Source organism: Chionomys nivalis, chromosome 16 (genome assembly GCF_950005125.1).
Source record: "Chionomys nivalis chromosome 16, mChiNiv1.1, whole genome shotgun sequence".
Taxonomy (NCBI): Eukaryota; Metazoa; Chordata; class Mammalia; order Rodentia; family Cricetidae; genus Chionomys; species Chionomys nivalis.
Genome location: NC_080101.1, coordinates 68,045,493 through 68,064,834, shown reverse-complemented (window position 1 = coordinate 68,064,834; position 19,342 = coordinate 68,045,493).

Sequence of the window (19,342 nt, the reverse complement as noted above, 5' to 3'; positions counted from 1 at the left end):
TATATGCATAAATATACATGCACATAATAATTGACGTGAGGCTGAAGAGGTAGCTCAGCAGTTAAGAGCACTTGTTCTTCCAAAGGGCCTGTGTTCATTGCCAGCACCTGCTTGGTCAATCACAACCCTCAGTAACTCCAGTCCCCTGGATCTGATGCCCTCTTCTGGCCTACTTGAACATTGTGTGCACATGATGTACAAAGTTTACAAAACACCTAGACACATAATTTATTTTAAGAATAATTGAGCAAGACATGGTGGTGCATGCCAGTAATCCCAGCACTCTGGAAGCTGAGAGGAGAATCTTGAGTTCAAGGTTAGCCTGAGCTACATAACAAGTCCAAGGTTACCCTGGTATGTATTGCAAAACCCTTTCTAAATTTTAGAAAATAGATATTAAGAGGGATTACAGCATAAACAATAAAATATCAAAATGGAAAAGTCAAAATAACCAGAAAAAAATCAAATATTAACTCTCACAAAAAGATTTATTAACAAATTATTTTACAGATGAATGCTTTCAAATAATTAAAGGTCAGATGGTTTTTAAACATGAGAGTTGTCATAGAACATAAACACAATTATCAAGAGGCTACTATATGCGTGTACAACAACTTATAGGCATCATAATAAAATCAAACCAATCACCGACAGACATAATATACAAAGCTCAATAATTGCCATCAAAATGTATTTGGCAAATAGGCAATTATTATTTAAGATTAGGTCCTGCTCAGATTAGGTGAGTCTCTAGCCAGAATCTTTGGGCCTTCCTTAGTCCTCTAAATGCTGGAATTAGATGCATGCATGGCAACAACTGGCTCAGCAAATGCTTTACGCATGACCATATGCCTGGTACTGTAATAGATGTCTGAACTAATATAGCACAACACCTGCCCCATGGACTCCATTTCAAGTGGGACGATGGCTACAGGAACAAGTATTTCCCATTACAAGATTATTAAGTTAGCTACAAAGTAGTAGATTTCATAATGGCATTTTTACACATGTTTTCTTCTTCCACACCCTGCCCTCTGGCCTTTGCCTTGCCCTCCCCTCTGTCCCATTCTTGCTGTTTTTCCATTGCCCACAACAACCTAATTTCTGCTCTCCCAGTACAATATTGCATTATCTTCTGTCAGTGTTCCTGTACCCTAATCCTTCAGGTCTCTTTTTCCCTCTCACAGTTCTCTAGTTTCATGAGTCATCCACACATGGACACCGACCCACTCACACATAGAAACTTCAATCAAGGCTACACACATGACAGAAAACATAGTGCTTATCTGAACGCAGTTTATTTCAGCTAACATTCTGAATTGAAATTTCACCCATTTTCCTACAAATGTCATTTTTTTACTTTTAAATCTGTGTGTGTGTGTGTGTCTGTGTGTGTGTGTGTGTGTGTGTGACCACAGAAATGAGAGATGTCAGACCCTCCTGGGGCTTGTGTTACAGGTGGTTGTGAACTGCCTGGTTTGAGTGTTGGGAATCAAATGCTGGTCCTCTGGAAGAACAAGAAGTGCTCTTTATCACTGAGGCATATAGGCAGATCATGTGATAGTTTTGGTTGTCGTCCTCAAAGGTTTGTTTATCTTTTATTTTTATGTGTGTGAATATTTTTCCTGCAATATATGTGTACATCCGTGGTGACTGTGGAGGCCAGAAAGGGATTCCCTGGAACTGGAGTTATAGATGGTTCTGAGCCACCAAGTGGGTGCTGGGAACCAAACCCAGTTCCTCTGTAAGAGCAGCCAGTGCTTTTCCCTGAGACATCTGTCCCACCACTTTCTCATTTTTGACAAACCTACTTACTGATTTCCTCAGTAGCTGCAATTTATGCTCACTAGCAGTGAGTAAAGTTTCCTCTTTCCTCAAATTCCTGCCAGCATCTGTTGTTCTGTTTTCTTGATGAAAGTCATTCTGAGCTAGTAAGGTGACAGTATAAATCATTTTAATTTCACCTTTCCCTGATGGCTTAGGATGTTGAACCCATCATCAAATATTATTTGCCTTTTCTATTTCTTCCTTTGAGGACTGTCTGCTCACCTCATTACCTCATGTATGGATTGGATTTGGTTTAATCTTGGCTGTTTTTACATAATAGAACCTTATGTGATACAGAGTTGTCAATGATTTCTCAAATCTGTAAGCTGTCTCTTCAGTTGTGAGGTTCCTTCCATTGTTAGGCAGGTTTTTAGTTTGCTATAATCCATGTGTCAGTCCTTGGGTTGTGTTCTCTGCTGTCACAGTCCATTCAGAAGTTCCTACCTCTGCATAGGATGATTGTTGACACGGGACATAGTTGATGTGTCTTCCCTGCAGTTTCAGCATGTCCTGTCTTCACATGAAGTCTGTGATCTATTTTCAATGTTTCATGTAGTTTGAGACTCGACCTGATTTCATTCTTCTCCAGGTACATACCCAGTTTTCTCAGCACCATCTGTAAAAGGATCTTTCCCAATGACATCTGGGTTTAAGGGAAAAAATGAAGTACCTGCTAGGGCTGGGATGATGAATCCATGATTAAGAGCACTTGCCGCTCTTGCAGAGGACAAAAGTTCAGTTAACAGCACCCATATGGCAGCTCACAATCCCTTATATCTCTAATTCTAAGGTATCTGATGTCATCTTCTGGAGAGTAGTTGACTGTTCAGTTTTCATGAGTTTGTAGGCATTCTGGGGGTAGAATTGTTGTTGAATTCTAGCATTATTCCATGGTAATCCAATAGTACACAGCTGGTTACTACATTTTCTTTTGTATCTGTGAATGTTTGCTTTGTTACTGATTATGTGATCAATTTTTGAGAAGGTTCCATGAGATGCTGAGAAGAAGGTATTTTCTTTTCTTTTGGGTGGAATGTTCTATAGATGTCTATTAATTTCATTTGTTTCACTACATCTGTGATATCTCTTATTGCTCCATTAAGTTTCTGTCTGTTTAGCCTGTCCATTGGTGAGAGAGGAGTGTTGAAACCTACTATTAGAGTGTGGGGTTTGATGTATGCTTTGAGTTCTTCTTTGTGTGTTTCCCTTCTTTGAGTTGTGGTGGTGGAGAGTTGTCAGATGTCTGTGTTATTATGGGTGTTCTTAGCTTCCTTGGTTTGTGCTTTGCCTTCTAGTAGTTTCTGTAAGGCTGGGTTTGTGGCTACCTAATATTTAAATCTGTTTTTGTCCTGGAATATCTTTTTTCTCCATTGATGGTGAATGCAAGCTTTGCTGCGAATAGTACTCTGGGATTGCCTTCATGGTCTCTTAGTGTTGGCAGCACATCTATCTAAGACATTCTGGCTTTCATGGTTTCCACTGAGAAGTCAGGTGTAATTCAAGTGCCTACGGACTCCTGATCTTTGATGAAGAAACCAGAAATACATGGGAGACCATTCTCTCCCTTATAAGAGATCATGTCAGCACACAGAAGCCACCCTATTGCTGACACACGCCCACATCCCAAAAAATATTTAAGGGAAAGGAATTCCCACACAGACCTCAACCTAAAACCAGATATCTTGAACCTAACAGAAGAAAAAGAAGGGAAGATCCCTGAAATCAATGACATAGGAAAAGACTTTCTGAGCAGAACACTATTAACACAGACACTAACTTCAACAATTAATAAATGGGATCTCATGAAACTGAAAAGCTTCTGCATGGCAAAAGATCCCATCATACAGACAAAGTGGCATCTTACAGAATGGTAAAATATTTTTTATCAACTACACACCCAATAGAGGGCTAATATCCAAAATTACATAAAAAAACTCAAACAAAATGTATAAAGAACTCAAAAGGCTAGATATCAAGAAAACAAATGACTCAATTAAAACTGGGAATTTTTAAACAGAGAATTCTCAATAGGGAACCTTAAGTGGCTGAGAAAGACTTAAATGTTCAACATTCTCAGTCATTAGTGAAATGCAAAGCAAGTCTCCTTTGAGAGTCCATTTTACACCTGTCAGAATCCCTAGGATCAATAACACGAGTGACAGTTCCTGCTGGCAAGGATATAGAATAAGGGGGACACTCATCCACTGCTGGTGGGAGTGCAGACTCATACAGTCACTATGGAAATGAGTGTGGGGGCACCTTAGACAGATGGGAACTGATCTACCTCGTGATCCAGCTCTATCACTCTTGGGCATTTACTCAAAGGACATTTCATCCTACCACAGAGAAGCTTGCTCAAACATGTCCAATGCTGCCCTATTAATAATGCCCAGAAATTGGATAACATATTCAAGACATGAATATGAATGGATAATAAAAATTGGAACCTTTACACAAATGAATATTACTCAGCCTTTAAAAATAATTAAATTCACAGTAAATGGGTAGAACTAGGGGGGGGGGAATCACCCTGAGTGAGGTACCCAGACACAGAAAACCAAATGTGGCATGTATTAGCTTACATGTGGATATACAGAATCACAGAGATTAAGCAGAGTAACAGACTAAGGAGGAGAGACACATCTCATCAGGAAAGAAGAAATAGAATAGAAAGGTACAGGCTGGTTAGGGGAGGTGCAAGGAGAGAAATAGAGGGACGAGGAAGTGTATACAGGGAGAAACAGCTAAAACTGAGGACAGTGAAGTAGTGTGCAGTGGCATGGGTATTGATACAGTAGATGCTTCCTGAAATAAATGCATATGTGAAGGCATTCTAACAGAGGAATCAAATAACAGGGTGATGAGACTGTGTCTGAGAGCTTTCTCCTTCTGTCTTGCATTCCACTCTTTAGGTTGGGATTAAAGATGTGCACCACTGGGATTAAAGGCATGCACCGCCAGGTTTCTATGGCAAACTAGTGTGGCTACTGAGATTAAAGGTGTGTGCTACCACTTACTCTCTGATCTTCAGCTAAACTTTCTTTATTAAAATACAAATGAAATATCACTACACGTAAGGCTCATGAAGCACTGTAAAGGAGGGGACACATAGATTATAAGAGCCAGAGCATCATGGAGTTTTCTGTGACATTGTATCTCCTAGGAATGTCAGAATCTACACCAATAAAATCTCATTAACATGGCTGCTTAAATATGAGCTGAATAAGGACAAGAGGCAAGCTAAAGGGACAAGGGGCCAACCAGCCCTACACAAAGAACTATAGGGACCTCACAAATGCCAGGAGTGGAGAAACAGTTTTAGTCCTACTGTGGGAAGAGTACACGAAATGCTTATCCAATACCAAATGGTGAGCCCTGAATCATACATACAAATAACATTATACTAAATTAAATTATGTGTGTAATAGTTTCTTAGGTACTTAACAGTATGAATCCTTGTGATTTTTTTCACATATCCATAATATTATTTTGCTCTCCTTTCTCCCTGTGTATTTATCTCCCTTCAATCTAATTATAACTCTGACAGCATACAGACAAGTAACATACAGATTGGGCAGGTTACATACACATATGCATGTAACAAAATTAATGAAAAATCCATGAATTTGAAAGGGAACAAGGAGGCATATATGAGAGGGTTTGAAGAAAAAAAGTAAAAGGAGAAATGATGATTCAATGTTACAAAATATTTGTATAACTATGTACAGATGTGTTGCATTTGTTGAATATTATGTAAAAATGTGTTGCTGTTTTACCTTGTCTGCCTAAGGCACCTGAATAGTCTAACAAAAAGCTAAATGGCCAATAGCAAGGAAGAGGTATAGGCAGGACTTGCAGCAGGGAAACTAAATAGCAGGAGGAATTTAGGCTTAGAAAGGAAGAAAGAAAAAGAGATACCAGGGAGAAACCAGTGGCCAGTCAGACAAACATGGAGGAAGCAGGAAAGGAAGACATACAGAATGAAAGAAAGGTAAAAAGCCCCAAGGAAAAATGTAGATGAATAGAAACAGGTTAAATTAAGTTCAAAAAGCTAGCAGGATGAGCCTAAGCTAAGACTAAGCACTTATAATTAATAAGCATTCATAATAAATTATTTGGGAGTTTCTTGGTGGCCCAAGGAAAATTCCAACTACACATGATACAACAAATAAAATAAAGAAGTAGTTGTTTTTAAAGCATTAACATAATAGATAAAAAAGGGACACAGCCAAGACTGTTAAATAGACAAGCTTATCTCAGAAAAAAAAAAAAAACGAAGATAAAAAGAGAGGTAACTTATCCCTATTACCTGCTCTGAAGAATTTTTCACAGATACTGCCACGGCATAACCACATGGGAATAAGGTGGCCTGCATTAATTAAAAGGGTTTCTAATAGTAAAGTATATTACAGTTGCTTATGACTTATAATGTCATTATAAAATATCTAGCAAATTAAATTCAACTTGATTACATATCATTTCTTCCCACTACATTTATTAGGATGAATTTTAAGTTATTAACACCATGTATCACTTAGCTAAAATCCTATGGCCTTCAGAAGTAGGCATAGAAAGCAAGCTTGTTAGGTTTTTGTGTGTCTATGACTACCAGCCTGATAACTGTAGACTTCAAATTTTTTTTTTTTTTTTTGGTTTTTCGAGACAGGGTTTCTCTGTGGTTTTGGAGCCTGTCCTGGAACTAGCTCTTGTAGACCAGGGTGGTCTTGAACTCACAGAGATCCGCCTGCCTCTGCCTCCCAAGTGCTGGGATTAAAGGCGTGCGCCACTACCGCCCTGCTTAGACTTCAACTTTTTAAACTTTGTACAAAAAAAAATGTTTCAAGAAGTTCTTTGATAAGGAATGATTTTAGAAGGACTAGTATGTGAAAACTTGCTTTATTTAAGCACCCGTAGAACATTAATCCTTTCTCACTTCAGTCTTCTATAAAAAGAATCCAGGAGTAGTTAATGCATAAGAAATAGCTATTAAAATAGTCTTACTAATTGACCTTGTAATGACAAAATATGGGAGATCTTGGTCAAACAGAGATAATACTTCCAATTCAAATGTCTTAGCTAAAGTGATTTTGTATTTCTTCTGTAGACTCTTCTCAAACTCACAGAGATCCCCCTGCCTCTGCCTCTTGAGTACTGGGAGTAAAGGAATGTACCACCACTGACCAGCAAATTTTGTACTTCTTAAGGCATCTTGAAACTAAGATGAGTGTTGAAATGAATTTTGAGAACTTAGGTCCTGATAAAACTGTACAAGAATACTTTTTATTTGCCTTTATTTTTTTTAAAATGATCTTTATTATTTTTATTTTATGTATAAAGTGTTTTGCCTACATGTATGTCTGTATACGACACGTGTGTCTGGTGCCCACCAAAGCCAGAAGAGGGCATCAGACCTCCTGAAATTAGAGTTATAGTTATGGGTCCTGGGGATTTAACCCATTTCTTTGGAAGAGCAGGCAGTGCTCTTACCCATGGAGCCATTTCACCAGGCCCAGGGATATTTTACAAAACAAAACAACAATAAAAGATACTATGGAAAACAACTGGGCACTGCTGCAAAAGTACTTGATTGTCTCAAATACAGATGAGGAGACACACTGATGGCTAGGAAAGACTGAAACTCAAAAGGGCTGCTAGGGACAAAACTACAATTCTAGCCAGAGGCACAACAGCTGCAAGATTTAGAAATCTAAGCTTTTGCCCTAGGACTTCCCACAACTGTCTGGGAACTGGCATAGCCTTCTTGCTTAAGAGTACTCGCAAGAGGCTTTCTGACGTCACGCAGGCGGAGACTTTAAAATCCAAATGGCTCTTGGTTGGCATTGGTGGGTGTCTTCCTAAGCAGTTGTGCATTTTACTGGAAGTGGGCGCTGGGGGTCAAGAACCAGAGAGAAAGGTAACTGCTGGCATGGGGTTAACTCTGTTCCTGCTAAGAAACTCTGTGGCATCAGAGACCTGGGGCGGCATCTGCCAGGTTCTGGGTTCAGGGATCAGTAAGTTTGTGTGGGCAGCGCCTGGAGAGGGAAAAGAGGATGGTGATTGCTGACCAAGGTGTTCCGCAGGGAGGGGGAGAAGGGGAGGACTGCCTGGGAGGCACAGGTTAAAACACTGCGTTCCTGTGGTAATGCAGCATCTGAAAAGCCATGTAAGAAGAAAAAGTCTGGGAAATTGAAGGCTTGAGAATAAGACCTAAGTGGAATGTAAGCAGTCGAACAAGGAGTGATGTGACTCAGTGCACAGCCTATTGTGCTAAAGTCCCCAGCTCAAACAAACAATAAAGTGGGTGTTATTATTTGGTGTTAGTATTTGGGAATCTGCATTGGCCTGCCTGTCCTTAGGGTCCTGACAGGAAACCTCCTCACCTGTAGCCACTAAGAGCACTTCACCTGTAGCCACTTCTGGCCACATTTGCTATGGTTCCTTGTAACAGGTGGACCTACCCCCTAACCTCCCCCTTCTCCTGTCTCTACCTCCCTCTCTCTCCCGCACTCTTTACCCCATGGGACTAGTCTGCTCCCCTCTCTGCCTCCTCTGTCCCTTCTCTCTCATCTTCCAATAAGCCTCCTATATAAGCCTTATCGCATAGCGTGACTTCTCTTCACTACATATATATATATATAATTTTATCAACAGTGAGTTCTGTCTTATCCTAGAAAGAAGCCAGGGCAGGACCAGAAAAAGCTGAGTGGCTAGCGTCTAGTGCTGCAGAGACGAAGACAGGGTCTGACATAGGTATGCTTATGATACTAAAATATTTTGAGAATGGAAGCAGCCTCTACATTATGTTATGGAACGGATTGCTTGTCTTTACTGAAAGGGAGATTAGAACCAGAAAGACAATAGTGGGTATTAAACTATGGGGTTAAACATAAAGCAAGAAAAGTAGATATTAGGAAAAGAGAATGAATCCTGATTTTGAAGCCAAAGGAAACATTTTGAGGAGAGTTAAGGAGCCTGAGATTTCTTGTCAAGCAGTCTGTGAGTTACCATTGAAATAGACATAAGAGATACCAGTGATGTCTTCGGGATAACACATTGAAATTTTGCGATCATGGATTGCCGTGTGATGCAGGAATCATATATGTTCATTTTTGCATTGTCTTGCTCGAGTGTATTGAATACTTGAAGTTGCATAGGTGTTATCTTTAGTGAGGACTTAAGTATACATGACAAACAAATACAGCACACAGGGAAAATACTATCGTAAAGGAATAAACTTAGTTACTCTTCTACTTCAGAATAAAAGTGACAATTATTGCTTAATGATCCACTTGCATCTGGAACATTTTTCTGATATTGAAATCATGAATTAGGTTCTGAGCATGAAGCGCAGTTCCATTTCCACCGGTGGTGCTGGCTGCCTCTCCACACAGGAATTAAGATCTCAGGACCTCGATGAACCAGACCTTTATACCCGTCAAGCGTAAGTGCCTCCAACTATGGATCTCAGCTGCATGCTGTCATGTTCTGTACCTAGTTCTCAGAAACTGTAGAATCAGATGGTGAAAGTGGGTCTTCTCTAGTTCCACACTTGAGTCGCTCACTCTCCAAAGGTTAGTAATTCCTTCAGAGAGCTTTGGTTTTACTGTCTAAGTCTGGCAGTATCAATTATATTAGCAATTAAACTAAGAAAATGTCAATATAAACTCAATTTAAAATAACAATCTTATTATAAGGTTTCAAAACTAAAATGGTTTTATTTATTTATTTGCTTCTTTGTTTGTTTTGGTTTGTTTTGGAGACAAGATTTCGCGATGCAGCCCTAGTTCTCCTGGCATTCACTCTGTAGACCAGGTTAGCATCGAACTTTGGGATATACCTTTCTCTGCTTCCAAAGTGCTCAGATTAAAGGTGCGTGCCACCACCACCTACAATGCTTTTAATTTAAAAAAAAAAATCTGGGTAAGCAAGATGACTCAGCAGGTAAAGGCACTTATCAACAAACCCAAACACCTGCTTTCAATCCCCAGACCCACATGGTAGAAGAGAACCTGCTGCATCAGCAGCTACTGATCACCAGCTGCTCGCTCTCTTTCTCTCTCTCTCTCTCTCTCTCTCTCTCTCTCTCTCTCTCTCTCTCTCTCTCTCAGACACACACACACAATAATAATTGTAATAAAGTTAAAATATTTCCAATGCAAAACAATTTCATTGGGCAGCAAAACATGGTCTCCCCTTTTAACGTCAGATCCCTTTAATATCTGACTAATGAAAGACAGTTAGAATCTATTCTGCTGCTGCATTCAGACTGTCCTAGCAGCCAGTCTCTAGGTAGCAATGTATGCATGAAAGGATGAGCATGAGAAGAACAAACAACATCTTAGTTTTGATGTAGTGATACCTAGATATACATACCTTGGAGAACATGTCTAGTCTAGATCAGCAGTTGTCTGGATTGGAGGTGGGGAAGTTTGATACAGATTGACAGGAAACAGTCTGTTATTTGTATGACCTGGGGTATGACCTCACCTTTTTGTACTTTGAATCCCTTGTGTATAAGAATGGGGATAGGTTGAGCGGTGGTGCACGTATTTAATTAAACGGAGGCAGTCTAATCTCTGGGTTTGAGGCCAGCCTGGTCTACAGACAAATTCCAAGACAACCACAGCTACACAGAAAAACCTGTCTTCCAAAAAAAAAAAAAAGAAAGAAATAGAGTGGAGATACTGGGAGATTGCTCAGTGGTTTAGAGTCGTTCCTATTCTACCACAGGACCCAAATTCAGTTCCCAGTACCCACATTGGGCAGGTCACAACCGCCTGTGACTCCAGCTCAAGGAGATCTGGTGCCCCTTTTGTGACCTCCATAGGCACTCTCGTGCATGTGTGGTTATGCCTATACAAACAAAATACACATAGAATATAAAATAGAACTTTTCACTTTTTTAATGGAGATAATGGCAGACTCTCCTTTACAAGTAGTTCTGAATATTTATTGAGTGTTCATATAGGTCAACTGCTCTTAAGTTCTTCATGCATATTAACTCTTGATACTCGGTGACAACTTTCCCTTAAGGCACAATGGCAAACAAGGGAGTACAAAAAAGGGAGCAGTTATAGGGGCATAAACAGAGATGAAAGTGTTTAGGTTATTGAACAGGCCTTTAGACTACTTGGTACAGAAGTTCTATGGGCCTGAAACACACCTTTAAGGATAATATATGTGTTGATAATGTCATGCACAAGGAAATTTGGTTTGTTATTTGTGGTGCTGAGGATTGAGCACAAGCTGAACAAAACACTGAGATATATATCCCTGTCACAGAAGTACATTTCATTCCCCCCATATTTTATACCTAAAACTGCTGTAACTTCATGGTATGCTCTCCTGCTTTAAGAAATGCATTGTCTTTAGTTATTTAAAGCTTAAAGACTAATGTTTGATGCTGTTGTTACGATGTGTGTGTGTGTGTGTGTGTGTGTGTGTGTTTGTGTGTGTGATGGATAGCCTTGAAATAATGCAGACTTGAACACAGGAGGAAATGTTTTTGATTGCCTTCTTAATATGCAACTTGGTATGTTTTCAAGTTCTAAAAAAATAAAGGATACAAGACCTATCCATGATAAAGTATTTATTCAGAAAAATATCCAAAATCTATATAAGGTATTAAATTGTCTGATTTGAGTGATTTTGCAGTGTGGTTTAAATTCTGGTTTGTCTGAGACAGGGTTTCTCTGTCTAGCTCTGGCTGTCAGTGGAACTCACTCTGTAGACCAGGCTGGCCTTGAACTCACAGACATCTGCCTGCCTCTGGCTCAGGAGTGCTGGGATTTGCTGGGATTAAAGGTGTGAGCCACTAGCACCCAGTTTTTTTGTTTTTTTAAAAGCAATGTATAAGTAAAACCCACAGTTTTACAAAAATAGCTATTCAAGTAATCCACACAAAGTTGTTTTCACCGTTAACAATTTCTATGGCATTTGACATGGGCTACAAACATGGCCCTGTGGTAAAGTACTTTCTTAGCATGTGGCTTCAGACCTGGGCTCAATTCCCAGTACCACCAAAAAGAACAAAACAAAAACAAAACAACTACTTTTTACTAGGAAGACCCTTTTCCCTTCCTCAATAAAAGAGAGGTCAGGAGTGTGCCTTGTATCAGCAATTCCAGCACTTTGTTATCAGACACTGGGGGGATTGCAAGTTCCAGGTCAGGCAGGGTCACATAGTAAGACCCTATCTAAAATACATAACAGCCAGGAAATCTTAAAAATGAAAAATGGTCTATGTTTAGTAATAGTGCAAGTTAGTTTGAGTCATGGAAAATTTAAACAAAAATCAGTCTATAAGAAAATGTTGATGAGGGTCTGAAGAGGTGGCTCAGCATCTAAGAACACTGCTTACTCTTCCAGAGGTGCTGAGTTCAGTTCCCAGTAACCACATTCTGGCTCACAACTGTCTATAGTGTGACCCCATGTCCTCGTCTGACATAAAGTTGGACGTGCAGGTAGAGTACTCATATAAATAAAAATAAGTTTTTAAAGAGAAAAAGGAAGGAAGGAAGGAAGGAAGGAAGGAAGGAAGGAAGGAAAAGAAATGAAGGAAGAAAAAGTTGATGAAGCCCGGTGGTGGTAGTGGTGGGAGCACATGCCTTTAATCCCAGCACTCAGGAGCCAGAGGCAGGAAGAGCTCTATGCGTTAGAGGCCAGCCTGGGCTACAGAGTGAGCTGCAAGACAGCCAAGCCTACACAAAGAAACCCTGTCCCATAAAACCAAAAGAGTTGATGATCTAAGTATTTGTGCAGTAGGACATACCTATAATCCCAGATTTGGAAAGCAGGAGAATCCATTGTTCTGGGCTATGTAAACTCATGACTCAAAAAAAAAAAGAAGAAGAAAAGAAAAACTATATGTATGTAGGACTGGAGGGTTTTTTCTGTGATTAAGAAAACTGTTTGCTCTTGCAGAGGACCTGAATTCAATTTGTGGCACTCACACAGAAACTCAAACCATCTGTAACTGCAGTTCTTCTAATCTAGGAGCACACAACACACATGCTTACATGCAGTGAAGATGTTTATATGCATAAATATACATGCACATAATAATTGACGTGAGGCTGAAGAGGTAGCTCAGCAGTTAAGAGCACTTGTTCTTCCAAAGGGCCTGTGTTCATTGCCAGCACCTGCTTGGTCAATCACAACCCTCAGTAACTCCAGTCCCCTGGATCTGATGCCCTCTTCTGGCCTACTTGAACATTGTGTGCACATGATGTACAAAGTTTACAAAACACCTAGACACATAATTTATTTTAAGAATAATTGAGCAAGACATGGTGGTGCATGCCAGTAATCCCAGCACTCTGGAAGCTGAGAGGAGAATCTTGAGTTCAAGGTTAGCCTGAGCTACATAACAAGTCCAAGGTTACCCTGGTATGTATTGCAAAACCCTTTCTAAATTTTAGAAAATAGATATTAAGAGGGATTACAGCATAAACAATAAAATATCAAAATGGAAAAGTCAAAATAACCAGAAAAAAATCAAATATTAACTCTCACAAAAAGATTTATTAACAAATTATTTTACAGATGAATGCTTTCAAATAATTAAAGGTCAGATGGTTTTTAAACATGAGAGTTGTCATAGAACATAAACACAATTATCAAGAGGCTACTATATGCGTGTACAACAACTTATAGGCATCATAATAAAATCAAACCAATCACCGACAGACATAATATACAAAGCTCAATAATTGCCATCAAAATGTATTTGGCAAATAGGCAATTATTATTTAAGATTAGGTCCTGCTCAGATTAGGTGAGTCTCTAGCCAGAATCTTTGGGCCTTCCTTAGTCCTCTAAATGCTGGAATTAGATGCATGCATGGCAACAACTGGCTCAGCAAATGCTTTACGCATGACCATATGCCTGGTACTGTAATAGATGTCTGAACTAATATAGCACAACACCTGCCCCATGGACTCCATTTCAAGTGGGACGATGGCTACAGGAACAAGTATTTCCCATTACAAGATTATTAAGTTAGCTACAAAGTAGTAGATTTCATAATGGCATTTTTACACATGTTTTCTTCTTCCACACCCTGCCCTCTGGCCTTTGCCTTGCCCTCCCCTCTGTCCCATTCTTGCTGTTTTTCCATTGCCCACAACAACCTAATTTCTGCTCTCCCAGTACAATATTGCATTATCTTCTGTCAGTGTTCCTGTACCCTAATCCTTCAGGTCTCTTTTTCCCTCTCACAGTTCTCTAGTTTCATGAGTCATCCACACATGGACACCGACCCACTCACACATAGAAACTTCAATCAAGGCTACACACATGACAGAAAACATAGTGCTTATCTGAACGCAGTTTATTTCAGCTAACATTCTGAATTGAAATTTCACCCATTTTCCTACAAATGTCATTTTTTTACTTTTAAATCTGTGTGTGTGTGTGTGTCTGTGTGTGTGTGTGTGTGTGTGTGACCACAGAAATGAGAGATGTCAGACCCTCCTGGGGCTTGTGTTACAGGTGGTTGTGAACTGCCTGGTTTGAGTGTTGGGAATCAAATGCTGGTCCTCTGGAAGAACAAGAAGTGCTCTTTATCACTGAGGCATATAGGCAGATCATGTGATAGTTTTGGTTGTCGTCCTCAAAGGTTTGTTTATCTTTTATTTTTATGTGTGTGAATATTTTTCCTGCAATATATGTGTACATCCGTGGTGACTGTGGAGGCCAGAAAGGGATTCCCTGGAACTGGAGTTATAGATGGTTCTGAGCCACCAAGTGGGTGCTGGGAACCAAACCCAGTTCCTCTGTAAGAGCAGCCAGTGCTTTTCCCTGAGACATCTGTCCCACCACTTTCTCATTTTTGACAAACCTACTTACTGATTTCCTCAGTAGCTGCAATTTATGCTCACTAGCAGTGAGTAAAGTTTCCTCTTTCCTCAAATTCCTGCCAGCATCTGTTGTTCTGTTTTCTTGATGAAAGTCATTCTGAGCTAGTAAGGTGACAGTATAAATCATTTTAATTTCACCTTTCCCTGATGGCTTAGGATGTTGAACCCATCATCAAATATTATTTGCCTTTTCTATTTCTTCCTTTGAGGACTGTCTGCTCACCTCATTACCTCATGTATGGATTGGATTTGGTTTAATCTTGGCTGTTTTTACATAATAGAACCTTATGTGATACAGAGTTGTCAATGATTTCTCAAATCTGTAAGCTGTCTCTTCAGTTGTGAGGTTCCTTCCATTGTTAGGCAGGTTTTTAGTTTGCTATAATCCATGTGTCAGTCCTTGGGTTGTGTTCTCTGCTGTCACAGTCCATTCAGAAGTTCCTACCTCTGCATAGGATGATTGTTGACACGGGACATAGTTGATGTGTCTTCCCTGCAGTTTCAGCATGTCCTGTCTTCACATGAAGTCTGTGATCTATTTTCAATGTTTCATGTAGTTTGAGACTCGACCTGATTTCATTCTTCTCCAGGTACATACCCAGTTTTCTCAGCACCATCTGTAAAAGGATCTTTCCCAATGACATCTGGGTTTAAGGGAAAAAATGAAGTACCTGCTAGGGCTGGGATGATGAATCCATGATTAAGAGCACTTGCCGCTCTTGCAGAGGACAAAAGTTCAGTTAACAGCACCCATATGGCAGCTCACAATCCCTTATATCTCTAATTCTAAGGTATCTGATGTCATCTTCTGGAGAGTAGTTGACTGTTCAGTTTTCATGAGTTTGTAGGCATTCTGGGGGTAGAATTGTTGTTGAATTCTAGCATTATTCCATGGTAATCCAATAGTACACAGCTGGTTACTACATTTTCTTTTGTATCTGTGAATGTTTGCTTTGTTACTGATTATGTGATCAATTTTTGAGAAGGTTCCATGAGATGCTGAGAAGAAGGTATTTTCTTTTCTTTTGGGTGGAATGTTCTATAGATGTCTATTAATTTCATTTGTTTCACTACATCTGTGATATCTCTTATTGCTCCATTAAGTTTCTGTCTGTTTAGCCTGTCCATTGGTGAGAGAGGAGTGTTGAAACCTACTATTAGAGTGTGGGGTTTGATGTATGCTTTGAGTTCTTCTTTGTGTGTTTCCCTTCTTTGAGTTGTGGTGGTGGAGAGTTGTCAGATGTCTGTGTTATTATGGGTGTTCTTAGCTTCCTTGGTTTGTGCTTTGCCTTCTAGTAGTTTCTGTAAGGCTGGGTTTGTGGCTACCTAATATTTAAATCTGTTTTTGTCCTGGAATATCTTTTTTCTCCATTGATGGTGAATGCAAGCTTTGCTGCGAATAGTACTCTGGGATTGCCTTCATGGTCTCTTAGTGTTGGCAGCACATCTATCTAAGACATTCTGGCTTTCATGGTTTCCACTGAGAAGTCAGGTGTAATTCAAGTGCCTACGGACTCCTGATCTTTGATGAAGAAACCAGAAATACATGGGAGACCATTCTCTCCCTTATAAGAGATCATGTCAGCACACAGAAGCCACCCTATTGCTGACACACGCCCACATCCCAAAAAATATTTAAGGGAAAGGAATTCCCACACAGACCTCAACCTAAAACCAGATATCTTGAACCTAACAGAAGAAAAAGAAGGGAAGATCCCTGAAATCAATGACATAGGAAAAGACTTTCTGAGCAGAACACTATTAACACAGACACTAACTTCAACAATTAATAAATGGGATCTCATGAAACTGAAAAGCTTCTGCATGGCAAAAGATCCCATCATACAGACAAAGTGGCATCTTACAGAATGGTAAAATATTTTTTATCAACTACACACCCAATAGAGGGCTAATATCCAAAATTACATAAAAAAACTCAAACAAAATGTATAAAGAACTCAAAAGGCTAGATATCAAGAAAACAAATGACTCAATTAAAACTGGGAATTTTTAAACAGAGAATTCTCAATAGGGAACCTTAAGTGGCTGAGAAAGACTTAAATGTTCAACATTCTCAGTCATTAGTGAAATGCAAAGCAAGTCTCCTTTGAGAGTCCATTTTACACCTGTCAGAATCCCTAGGATCAATAACACGAGTGACAGTTCCTGCTGGCAAGGATATAGAATAAGGGGGACACTCATCCACTGCTGGTGGGAGTGCAGACTCATACAGTCACTATGGAAATGAGTGTGGGGGCACCTTAGACAGATGGGAACTGATCTACCTCGTGATCCAGCTCTATCACTCTTGGGCATTTACTCAAAGGACATTTCATCCTACCACAGAGAAGCTTGCTCAAACATGTCCAATGCTGCCCTATTAATAATGCCCAGAAATTGGATAACATATTCAAGACATGAATATGAATGGATAATAAAAATTGGAACCTTTACACAAATGAATATTACTCAGCCTTTAAAAATAATTAAATTCACAGTAAATGGGTAGAACTAGGGGGGGGGAATCACCCTGAGTGAGGTACCCAGACACAGAAAACCAAATGTGGCATGTATTAGCTTACATGTGGATATACAGAATCACAGAGATTAAGCAGAGTAACAGACTAAGGAGGAGAGACACATCTCATCAGGAAAGAAGAAATAGAATAGAAAGGTACAGGCTGGTTAGGGGAGGTGCAAGGAGAGAAATAGAGGGACGAGGAAGTGTATACAGGGAGAAACAGCTAAAACTGAGGACAGTGAAGTAGTGTGCAGTGGCATGGGTATTGATACAGTAGATGCTTCCTGAAATAAATGCATATGTGAAGGCATTCTAACAGAGGAATCAAATAACAGGGTGATGAGACTGTGTCTGAGAGCTTTCTCCTTCTGTCTTGCATTCCACTCTTTAGGTTGGGATTAAAGATGTGCACCACTGGGATTAAAGGCATGCACCGCCAGGTTTCTATGGCAAACTAGTGTGGCTACTGAGATTAAAGGTGTGTGCTACCACTTACTCTCTGATCTTCAGCTAAACTTTCTTTATTAAAATACAAATGAAATATCACTACACGTAAGGCTCATGAAGCACTGTAAAGGAGGGGACACATAGATTATAAGAGCCAGAGCATCATGGAGTTTTCTGTGACATTGTATCTCCTAGGAATGTCAGAATCTACACCAATAAAATCTCATTAACATGGCTGCTTAAATATGAGCTGAATAAGGACAAGAGGCAAGCTAAAGGGACAAGGGGCCAACCAGCCCTACACAAAGAACTATAGGGACCTCACAAATGCCAGGAGTGGAGAAACAGTTTTAGTCCTACTGTGGGAAGAGTACACGAAATGCTTATCCAATACCAAATGGTGAGCCCTGAATCATACATACAAATAACATTATACTAAATTAAATTATGTGTGTAATAGTTTCTTAGGTACTTAACAGTATGAATCCTTGTGATTTTTTTCACATATCCATTATATTATTTTGCTCTCCTTTCTCCCTGTGTATTTATCTCCCTTCAATCTAATTATAACTCTGACAGCATACAGACAAGTAACATACAGATTGGGCAGGTTACATACACATATGCATGTAACAAAATTAATGAAAAATCCATGAATTTGAAAGGGAACAAGGAGGCATATATGAGAGGGTTTGAAGAAAAAAAGTAAAAGGAGAAATGATGATTCAATGTTACAAAATATTTGTATAACTATGTACAGATGTGTTGCATTTGTTGAATATTATGTAAAAATGTGTTGCTGTTTTACCTTGTCTGCCTAAGGCACCTGAATAGTCTAACAAAAAGCTAAATGGCCAATAGCAAGGAAGAGGTATAGGCAGGACTTGCAGCAGGGAAACTAAATAGCAGGAGGAATTTAGGCTTAGAAAGGAAGAAAGAAAAAGAGATACCAGGGAGAAACCAGTGGCCAGTCAGACAAACATGGAGGAAGCAGGAAAGGAAGACATACAGAATGAAAGAAAGGTAAAAAGCCCCAAGGAAAAATGTAGATGAATAGAAACAGGTTAAATTAAGTTCAAAAAGCTAGCAGGATGAGCCTAAGCTAAGACTAAGCACTTATAATTAATAAGCATTCATAATAAATTATTTGGGAGTTTCTTGGTGGCCCAAGGAAAATTCCAACTACACATGATACAACAAATAAAATAAAGAAGTAGTTGTTTTTAAAGCATTAACATAATAGATAAAAAAGGGACACAGCCAAGACTGTTAAATAGACAAGCTTATCTCAGAAAAAAAAAAAAACAGAAGATAAAAAGAGAGGTAACTTATCCCTATTACCTGCTCTGAAGAATTTTTCACAGATACTGCCACGGCATAACCACATGGGGAATAAGGTGGCCTGCATTAATTAAAAGGGTTTCTAATAGTAAAGTATATTACAGTTGCTTATGACTTATAATGTCATTATAAAATATCTAGCAAATTAAATTCAACTTGATTACATATCATTTCTTCCCACTACATTTATTAGGATGAATTTTAAGTTATTAACACCATGTATCACTTAGCTAAAATCCTATGGCCTTCAGAAGTAGGCATAGAAAGCAAGCTTGTTAGGTTTTTGTGTGTCTATGACTACCCAGCCTGATAACTGTAGACTTCAAATTTTTTTTTTTTTTGTTTT